The 10,088-nt window shown below is 47.6% G+C and overlaps 1 long non-coding RNA gene across 1 annotated transcript; it reads left to right on the top strand.

The window, feature by feature from the left end:
• Window positions 1-749: 749 nt before the first annotated feature.
• LOC136312130 (uncharacterized) lies at window positions 750-8,130 on the top strand. The gene is made up of 2 exons (XR_010726894.1): window positions 750-1,113; window positions 5,703-8,130. It is a non-coding gene; the product is annotated as an uncharacterized lncRNA (long non-coding RNA).
• Window positions 8,131-10,088: the final 1,958 nt, after the last annotated feature.

The following is a 10,088-nucleotide window of genomic DNA, read 5'->3' as shown; positions in this document are numbered from 1 at the left end:
AGGAGGGAATTGTAAGGACCAAGAGAAGATCAGAATATCTAAAATAATAGGATATAGGCAGGGCACTGATGGAAACGGGAACTTAAGGGTTACAGGCAGGTCCTGCTCCTGTTCTGTTAGGAATACCATGCCCAAGGTCGTTCAAGAAGCAGAGACAGATAGGGACCCTGTGAGGCTGAGAACAAAGAAAGACAAACGTTTGCATTCCATTGGTTAAAGACCCTTATCAAAAGTTTATGTTTGGAATTCACCAATGAGCTAGACCCAGCCCCTGTTGTTATGCTGTGTGCAGCCCCCTTAACGAATAGGTAACCGCCACATCTGCTTCTGTATTTATACTTGCTTACTTAGGATATATAAGGAACTAGCTGTAAGCGCCAGGCGCAATTCCCGTTTGTAGCTCCTTGTGAGTAAGATGTCTCCGGACACTTAGGAATTCGCCCCTGCGCAGGTTAAACTGGCCAATAAAGAAACATCTATATTCCTGAAAGTCTCTGACATCTGTTATTGTACCTGGTGCATGCTACACACTGGGGGCTCGCCCAGGATTCTCCCTTGGCGGAGGTTTGGGTCAGAGGCCTTTGAGCTCTAGAGCGCACATTCCTGAGGTGGTAGGTGGGACGCTGCCAGTAATCCACCCAGGGCTTTCAGAGGCGAGACACCGCCCTCTGAAATTTGGATATTTGGATTTGTTAACTCAGAAGTGACCGGTCACATTAGGAATCCTTTTTGCGCTGCGCTGTGTTTTGTCTGAGCCTGAATGACTGAGTTGAGTGAGAGAAACAAGTGTGTTCCCTGTGTTAATAGTGTGTTGCCTGTATCTAGATGTGTGGATTAAATCACCACTGAGAAGCCGGGCATGGTGGCGGGCACCTGTAGTCCCAGCTACTCGGGAGGCTGAGGCAGGAGGATGGCTTGAACCCAGGAGTTCTGGGCTGTATAGTGCACTATGCCGATCTGGTGTCCGCACTAAATTCGGCATCAATATGGTAACCTCCCGGGAGCGGGGGACCACCAGGTTGCCTAAGGAGGGGCGGCGGCCCAGGGGTGGCCCGCTCTGGGGAGCCAGGACTTCCTCGGGGGCGCCCCACAAGTTGTCCTGCCTGCGGCAAGGTGAGTGCCCGCCCGGCAGGCGGGCGGCGCGGGGAGGGGGCCTGGCCGGTGGCTCGGGGCGCCCGTCTGCTCCACCCGTCGCAGGGGCTCTGGAGAGGCAGGTCCCCAACTGTCCTACGGGCTCAGGCTGGGGTGCGGCGGGCACCCTGCAGACCGAACAATAATACCCTGGTGTGGCCGTTCCCCGAAGTGCCGGTGCGTAGGGCGCCGGCGGAGTCTGGCGGGGAATCTTTTGTTTTGGGTAGGGGGAGCCGTCCGGTAAGTTTAGGGAGGCGCTGGACCTATTCCCCGGGCCCCTTTGTCTGCCGCCCCTGGGGTTATGGGCCAATGTGAGGCGCCGTGGGCTCCCCCGTGGGGAAGGGGAGCCCCATTCATCCCCGGGTGCTGGCCGGGCGGCCCGGGACCCAGTGGCTGCGCGGCGGCGCCGGTGGAGTGGTGCCCGGCTGCTGTGTTTCCGAGGCGCAGAAACTGTTAAGGAAGTAGGGAGTCCCCAGCCCAAGCGAGGGGACCGGGCTGGGGGCGACGTTGGTGGGTTGGGGACGCCCCTGTTCTGGCGCGGCCCAGGAAGGTGCAGGCCTGTTGCTCGGAGGTCGAGGAAGGGGTGACCCCAGGTCCACTTGCCAGGTCCTACTCCCCAAGGGACTTTCCCCACTGGGGGCCAGTGCTCAGAACAGGGTGGGGGAAGTGCATCTTCGGGTGTAGGCGGCCACGGGGCATGTGACAATTTGGGGTTGCTAAGGCCCACCCGCGCTGGCATAGGACCTGGGCTTCACGTGTGTCGCCTGCGCGCCTCCGGGCCCTAGCCCAGGTTCGCTCCCTGCACCGCCCTGCGCTCTCCCACCCAAGAGCGTTAGAAATCCCACAAAATTAGATTCAGAGGTGCCATTTTCCCCAGTCGGTGATGGTATGGAGTAAAACCCCAAAGGAAACAAAACCCAGCCTCCATCTTGTCTCTCCGATAAGCGCCACCAGCACCCGATGCCGGCCCAAGCGCGCCCCCTCGTTTTATTTATGTGCCTTTTTCTTCCAGTGACTTATACAATTGGAAACATCAAAATCCTCCCTTTTCTGAGAAACCACAGGGATTAATATCCTTGCTTGAGACCGTTTTTAGGACCCACCAGCCAACGTGAGATGATTGTCAACAGGTCTTCCAAACTCTTTTTACTACAGAAGAAAAAAAAAAAAAAAAGAATGAAAGAAGCTGCTAAGGCAGTATTGGGAGAGGAAAGGGAAACTTGGGAGGGAAGAAGGGAAGTAAGACATTCTCCCGTCTCAACCTCCTACCTGGGACCCTAATACCGCTGGGGGAAGGGAAGCACTCTTCCAGTACTGCCAGGCTCTGTTACGGGGCTTAAAGGCAGCAGCCAGGAAACCCACTAACTTTAGTAAGGTTAGTGAAGTCATCCAGGGAAGAGAGGAATCCCCAGCAGCCTTTCTAGAAAGACTCATAGAGGCTTATAGAGTATATACCCCTCTAGATCCTGAGGCAGAACAGAACAGGAGACTAGTAAATATAGCCTTTGTGACTCAGACCGCTTCAGATATTAGGAAAAAGCTTACAGAAGATAAAGAGATTTGAAGGAGAAAATAAGAGTAAGCTATTAGAAATAGCCCAGAAAGTATATATTAACAGGGATGATCTGGAGGTTGGCAAAGGAGGCAGCCTAGAGGTAACGGTACCCATATCTGAAGAATATCTGTTAGCAGCCCTCCAGGAAGGTAAGGACGAAACTATCAGGGTTCCAGAGGAGTTGCAAAAAAAAGATGCCCGGGGTGTGGGCAGAAACCAACCCCCCAGGCCTAGCCACTCACTAGCTACCTGTCATAGTGCAGTTGCTGAGCACCGCTAGCCCAGGGCGGGTAAGGCAATATCCCATACCTGCACGGGCTAAGCAAGGCATAGCACAGCATTTGAAGCGCTTATTAGCGGCAGGTATCCTCCGGGAATGCCAGTCAGCCTGGAACACACCTTTGCACCCAGTCCAGAAGCCTGGAACCCAGGACTATCACCCGGTGCAGGATCTGCGAGAAGTAAACACCTGGGTAGAGACTATTCACCCCACAGTGCCAAATCCCTACACTTTGCTAAGCTCGTTGCCCCCTACTCATATCTATTACTCAGTACTAGATTTGAAGGACGCTTTCTTCTGTATTCCATTTGCCCCCAAGAGCCAGGAAATATTTGCTTTTGAATGGAATGATCCAGAGAATGGACTAGTGGGGCAGTATACATGGACCAGGCTTCCCCAAGGGTTCAAGAACTCCCCCACTATCTTTAATGAAGCTTTGAGCAAGGACTTGCAGGGGTTTCGAGCTGCTCATCCATCAGTTGTGCTACTCCAATATGTAGATGACCTCCTCATCGCTGCAGCAGAAGAAGAACAATGTAAAGAGGCCACCCTAGACCTGCTCCAGGGCCTCCAGCAGATGGGGTATTGAGTCTCTGCCAGGAAGGCCCAAATTGTCACCCAAACCGTAAGTTATCTGGGATATAACTTACAAGAGGGACAAAGGACATTATCCAGTCAAAGGATTCAGACTGTGTTACAGATCCCAGAGCCCACTACCAAGAGGCAAGTACGAGAATTTCTGGGAGCAGTAGGCCTGGCGTGCAGGGGACCTGGGTTCGATTCCCGGCCAGGGCACATAGGAGAAGCGCCCATTTGCTTCTCCAGCCCCCCCCCTTCCTCTCTGTCTCTCTCTTCCCCTCCCGCAGCCAAGGCTCCATTGGAGCAAAGCCAAGGCTCCAAGGAGCCCGGGCACTGGGGATGGCTCCTTGGCCTCTGCCCCAGGCGCTAGAGTGGCTCTGGTTGCGGCAGAGCGATGCCCCGGTGGGGCAGAGCATCGCCCCCTGGTGGGCAGAGCGTCGCCCCCTGGTGGGCATGCCAGGTGGATCCCGGTCGGGCGCATGCGGGAGTCTGTCTGACTGTCTCTCCCAGTTTCCAGCTTCAGAAAAATACAAAAAAAAAAAAACAAAAAGAAAGCTAATAAACTGACATTGGGTCAGGACATTCAGGTAATTGGAGAACATTATCTAGAACAAGTGCTGCGAGCCCCACTGGATAGGTGGCTTTCAAATGCTCGCCTGACACAGTACCAGGCACAGCTATTGAATCCCCCAGCAGTGCAGTTTTTTGAAACAGCAGCCCTAAACCCTGCCACCTTGCTACCTTTGCCAGACCCAACAGTGGTCCATGATTGCAGACAGATACTGGACACTGTCACAGGGGCCAGACCGGACCTTCAGGACCAGGCCTATGAGAAGACAGACCTCACGCTGTTTACTGATGGAAGCAGCTATGTCCGAGATGGACAGAGATATGCAGGAGCAGCTGTAACCACCCAGGACAGTGTTTTGTGGCAAAGGGCATTGCCAAAAGGTACGTCTGCGCAGCGAGCAGAGCTAATTGGACTGACACAGGCCCTCCAGATAGCCGAGGGCAAAGTGGCCAACATCTACATGGACAGCAGGTATGCCTTTGCCACTGCCCACATTCATGGTGCCATTTACAAGGAAAGAGGCTTACTAACAGCAGGAGGAAAAGAAATTAAAAATAAGACTGAGATCTTAGCCCTGCTTGATGCCATTTGGCTTCCCTTTAAAGTAGCCATAATTCATTGCAAAGGACATCAAAAAGGGGACTCTCCAATTGTTCAAGGAAACCATTTTGCTGACATTGCTGCCAGAGAAGCTGCGGAAGAAGGGACTGCAGACATTCTTCCACTCTTGCCTCAACCCTTGCTGTCTCCAAACCCTAAGTATGCTCCTGAAGAAGAGCAAGAGGGAAGGCAACTAGGGGGTAAAAGAAATAACCAAGGGTGGATAGAACTTCCTGATGCCAGACTCTACCTACCTCAAGGAGTAATAGGAGAAATTGTAAAGGAAATCCACGCAACTTCCCATCTAGGGCAGAACAAGCTAGAACAACTTGTCAAGAAGTACTACTTGGGACCCCAGATTAGAAATATAGTACAATCTATAGTTTCTAGATGTAAGGCTGTACTAAGGTCAATGCCATTAACAAGAAGCTCCCCCTTTAGTTAGGTATAGGGGAAAGTGCCCAGAAAAATTATGGGAAATAGATTTTACAGAGATGACTCCAGGGAAAATAGAATTCAGATATCTATTTGTACTAATAGATACTTTCACAGGATGAACAGAGGCCTTTCCCACCAAGGGTGAAACTGCTTCCACAGTTTGTAAGATTCTGCTAAGGGAGATCATCCCTAGATATGGGATCCCCATAGCTATAGGATCTGATAATGGACCAGCTTTCATCTCTAAGGTTTCCCAGGAGTTAGCTAAGAGGCTAGGAATTGATTGGAAATTACATTGTATTTACAGGCCTCAAAGCTCAGGGCAAGTAGAAAGAATGAACAGGACTTTGAAAGAAACTTTGATTAAGTTGAAGGAGGAGACCTGCGAAAACTAGGTAGAGTTACTCCCTTTTGCCCTATTCCAGGTTAGATGTACACCTTACATTAATAAGTGGACTCCCTATGAGCTCATGTTTGGACAACCAGTTCCTCTGGTTCCCCAGCTCACCAGAGAGGAAATAGAAGTGTCTAATCATAACTTCCTCAAGTCCCTACAGGCATTGCAGCAGATTCAGAGAGAAGTAAGGGAGTTGCAGGAGCAAAGGACGCAGCATCGGGAGACAACACCCAGAGGCTCTCGCCACCGGACCCTGGGCAGTGGGTTTGGATTCTCAACCACCAATGAGGAAACCTAGAGCCGCGGTGGCAAGGACCATTCCAGGTACTGCTCAGCATCCCTTCTGCAGTCCGGGTAGCTGAAAAGCCCTACTGAATCCACCTCTCTCATGTGAAGCCAGCCCAACCACCCGATGAAGGACCCCGGAAATGGCAGGTCAAACAGACCCCTGGAGAGCCTTTAAAGCTCACCTTCTCCTCCATTTAGGACTAATAACTCTGTGTAATTTACCCAGTAAGGAACTAAAATTTAAAAAAAATGGCTATTAATTAGGACAGCTGATGGAACAGTAATAGCACAAAACAAAACATGGGGTAACCAAGTAACTTTTAGAGTAGATTTTTCAAAGTTCTTTGATAATGAATTCTAATTCCCCCGCAGCATGCAGGTATGTGGGATGGAAACCTAGAACACCTTTAGGCTCACCACAAATAGAAAATGTTGAAGTGTGTACACCCTCTCGCCATAATAGGGCGTTGTGGTATACTCCATATTATGTGTGCCCTGAGCCACTTCCAGGGCGACGCCACACTTGTGGATCTACTGCTGATTATTATTGTAAGGCATGGGGTTGTGAAACACTTGCTTCCCAATGGAAGCCATCTAAATCTGACCCAGACATAGATCTCTTCCGCCTGAGTTTGGAGGGAAAAGGCCTAATAATGAAAGGGATTACCAATGTTCTATAAACAATTGTAACCCTATCATTGTTACCATCAAAAGGCCACAAGACCCAAGTTGGAGTAAGGGAAAAACATGGGCAATAAGACTTTATATCGAAGGTGCAGATCCAGGAATCTTCTTTACTATCAGAAGATTACCCACCAAGACCTGGCCGGTTGGCTCAGCGGTAGAGCGTCGGCCTGGCGTGCGGAGGACCCGGGTTCGATTCCCGGCCAGGGCACACAGGAGAAGCGCCCATTTGCTTCTCCACCCCTCTGCTGCACTTTCCTCTCTGTCTCTCTCTTCCCCTCCCACAGCCAAGGCTCCATTGGAGCAAAGATGGCCTGGGCGCTAGGGATGGCTCTGTGGCCTTTGCCTCAGGTGCTAGAGTGGCTCTGGTTGCAACATGGCAACGCCCAGGATGGGCAGAGCATCGCCCCCTGGTGGGTAGAGCGTCACCCCTGGTGGGCGCGCCGGGTGGATCCCGGTCGGGTGCATGCGGGAGTCTGTCTGACTGTCTCTCCCTGTTTCCAGCTTCAGAAAAATGAAAAAAAAAAAAAAATGATTACCCACCAAGAATAAGCTTCTCTTTGAAGGGGAAAAGAATAAGCTAGCCCCTAGAGTACCCAAACCATCAGCCACTTCCTTGACCAGTTCTTCCACAAGCAAAATAGATTTAGTTAGTCCAACTTCATATAATGTACCAGGAAGAACAGATTATAAAGCACCCTATCACACTGTCCATCAGTTACTTAACAGACAACAGGAAGAACTGGGATTATTAGACAAAGTGTTTACTTACTTTAATAACACCAACCTAATATCACTGAGTCTTGCTGGCTGTGCCTTAGCCCTAAACCCCCCTTTTTACATTGGGATAGGGGCTAATACATCAGAAGGAGGAAATTTAGTTCCTAGTACTATAATCCCTCCCAATACTGGAAAACAGGACCAAATAAAAGATTGTTTTTCTGGGGGATCTCTCACCTTAGCTGAATTCCATGGAAAAGGGACTTGTTATCCCATAGCTAATTTTACTGTAATTAATTCTAATTATAGCAATTATTGTTTTAATCAAGAAACTCTGGTTAGTGATCCAGAAAAACCTAAGGTAATAAAAGCACCAGAGGGATTATGGTTTGTGTGTACCCAAGGTATATTCAAATGTATTGTTCCTACAAAACCTGAGCTCTGTATAAATGCATACATCATCCCTCAAGTGTATTTATATGGAGGCAATCCTGATTTCCTCCTTATGCCACCTCTAAGAAGAGAAAAACGAGCTCCCACTCTAATACCTATCATAGCCACTATAGGTGTTGTAGGATCAGCAGCGGTAGGAGCTGCTGCTCTAATTCAAGGGGACTTGAATTTAAAACAGTTGTCCCATACCTTTCCTAGGGACATTGCCATACTTCAGAACCAGGCAATTTTCTTAGAAAAGCAAATAGATTCTTTAGCAGAAGTAGCCTTACAGAACCGGAGAGGGCTCAAGCTCCTTTTCCTCAAACAAGGAGGATTATGTGCTGCCTTAGGTAAAGAATGTTGTTTTTATGCTAATCATTCTGGAATAATTAGGGAGAATATTAAAGTATTAGCAAACAGGTTAAAAAATAAAAAAAGTTAAAAAAAAATAACCCAGGCTGGTATGCCTCTATGTTCAAGACCTCTCCATGGCTAACTACTCTCATATCTACAATTGCTGGGCCATTACTAATACTTTTGTTAACTCTTACTGTTGGGCCTGTAATTTTTAATAAACTCCTCGCATTTATTAAAAAGAGAATTGAGACTGTAAAAGTAATGGTCCTATCTCAACCTACCTATACAATGCTTCCTTCTGATGAAGAATCAAGGGTTTGATTTACGCCCTAACAGGAGTAGGGAATGTAAGGACCAAGAAAAGATCAGAATATCTAAAATAATAGGATATAGGCAGGGCACTGATGGAAACGAGAACTTAAGGGTTACAGGCAGGTCCTGCTCCTGTTCTGTTAGGAATACCATGCCCAAGGTCGTTCAAGAAGCAGAGACAGATAGGGACCCTGTGAGGCTGAGAACAAAGAAAGACAAACGTTTGCATTCCATTGGTTAAAGACCCTTATCAGAAGTTTATGTTTGGAATTCACCAATGAGCTAGACCCAGTCCCTGTTGCTATGCTATGTGCAGCCCCCTTAGCAAATAGGTAACTGCCATATCTGCTTCTGTATATGCTTGCTTACTTAGGATATATAAGGAACTAGCTGTAAGCGCCAGGCGCAATTCCCGTTTGTAGCTCCTTGTGAGTAAGGTGTCTCCAGACACCTGGGAATTCGCCCCTGCGCAGGTTAAACTGGCCAATAAAGAAACATCTATATTCCTGAAAGTCTCTGACATCTGTTATTGTACCCGGTGCATGCTACACTGATAAGCTTACAACATTTATCTATAGGGTCTATTAAAAGGAAAAAACATTCCTACACATTAACTGCAAGATAACACAGTAGTGATAAATGTTTTATATGCAACACAGTATTGGTAAATGTCATTTTACATATCAAAGACATTCCCAAATCCTCCATAGTTTACATTTATTTATCCTTGTTGCCACCACAGTGAAAAGGTTTAGCTTAGGATAAGGAGAGAGGCTAAATAAAAATACCTTTGCTAAAAGTGTTGGGACTAGCTTTAGTTTATAAGTTTTATACATATAAAGAATTTCAAAAGGGATAATTATTAAAAAGCATATAAAATGTTACAGAATGCAGGGTTTTCAAGCAAGGGGAGTGTGCTCGTGATCCCTTTGTCTAGAGTAGGGGTCTCAAACTCGCGGCCCGCAGACTAATCCACGAAGTTCCAAATATTTTGGATAAAATTAAGTAAGCCTAGGGGCCTACTTGTATTTTTCATTTCTCTAGCATCCTAGCTAGATATTAGCTTAGTTAACAGCAGTTGTGATGCGAACTACAGTTTCTGGTCGTTGTGTGACACTGAGTAAACTGCATGTACGATTGTGCTTATTGTACTGATTTTTTTTTGTTTTCAACTGCAGTGAGAAAAGTGTTGCGTAACAGTTGCCTTTTGTAGACCTAGTGCAGCCCACCAAACGGCTGTGATCTTGCTCTGCAGCCCACATGCTGAGTTGAGTTTGAGACCCCTGGTCTAGAGTATATGTCACTCTCAGGATGCCAGGAGAGGAGGAAGGGTGAGAATCAGTGTAGGAATTTTTAATTAAGATATGTAAACATTGTCTCCTAAAGGATCTTATTGAAGGGGAAGGGGAAGTTTTCAAATACTAATTTTTGGGGGGTTTTTTCAGAAAGGAGGGGTAAGGGGGCCTGACTCTTCCTTTTAAAATACTAATGTTAACAATTTTTGCAATTCTTCAGCACCTTATCACAGCTTAATATATTGTTTTGTTGATTGGAGACTTAAGAAGGTGACAGAGGAAATGTTAATAATCTACATGAAAACTTCAAAAGTGTTCCATGTCTCTAAGACAGGTTTATTTGATATACAAATACACTGTGAAAGTATTCCCCCATCGACTGAATTAACATATCATTCATCTCACGTATTTGCATTTTTGTTTTTTTCATTTTTGTTGAATTAATT

This window comes from Saccopteryx bilineata, chromosome 8 (assembly GCF_036850765.1).
Source record: "Saccopteryx bilineata isolate mSacBil1 chromosome 8, mSacBil1_pri_phased_curated, whole genome shotgun sequence".
Classification (NCBI taxonomy): domain Eukaryota; kingdom Metazoa; phylum Chordata; class Mammalia; order Chiroptera; family Emballonuridae; genus Saccopteryx; species Saccopteryx bilineata.
This window is presented reverse-complemented; position numbering and strand designations above follow the sequence as displayed.